The sequence below is a fragment of the Octopus sinensis genome, unplaced genomic scaffold (assembly GCF_006345805.1).
Source record: "Octopus sinensis unplaced genomic scaffold, ASM634580v1 Contig07123, whole genome shotgun sequence".
In the NCBI taxonomy this organism is placed as follows: Eukaryota; Metazoa; Mollusca; class Cephalopoda; order Octopoda; family Octopodidae; genus Octopus; species Octopus sinensis.
In genome coordinates, this window is record NW_021829853.1 from 94,104 (window position 1) to 95,000 (window position 897).

Sequence of the window (897 nt, forward strand, 5' to 3'; positions counted from 1 at the left end):
AGGTGGTGCTCCAGCATGGCCGCAGTCAAATGACTAAAACAAGTAAAAGGATAAAAGAATACCAAATTTGAACATTTTGACGTAATTTTAAAATCTCACAATATTTGACAGCAACAGGGAAGACCCTACAAAAGTAGAGAGGCAGACAGTTATAGGACGTCACACACACACCTTTACAAACGTATACACAGGTAATAACGAGTTTAAAATGGTATATAGTAGACATATGTATGTATGTAAGTATGTGTGTGTGTTGTATCTGTATTTACGAAAGTATGTATGCAGCGTCGCGTGTATACGACAGCTTTATTAACGTTATCATCCCATTTTCGCCTTCACTGTTGTAAGTCACCCTCTCTCTGTTACTACCTTTCCCTCAATTACTACCTCAGACTTATACTTGTTGCAACTTTCTCATTTTATCATATAATTCGCCCACAACCTAGTGGGACTCATTCTAGATTTTTATTGAAATCCAATTCGCCTATTATTGAACTGGATGTTAGTGTCACATGTATGCAAGGTTTCGTGAATATGAATTCGGTGGTTTAGGCACTAAGGTGGTAACAGATGGACGAACAGACAGACAGAAATTGCTATATATATATATATATATATATATATATATATATATAGCAATTTCTGTTTGTCTGTTTTATATATATATATATATATATATATATATATATATATATAATATATATATATATATATATATATATATATATATATATATATATATATATATATATATATATATATATATATATATATATATATATATTGATCGTAATGGTAAGACAACAAAAGAATGAAAGAGACCTCGATATATGTAAATAGAGGCATTATCTGTAAATATAATGTGACAATTATTCGGTAATCATGATAAAACTCCGA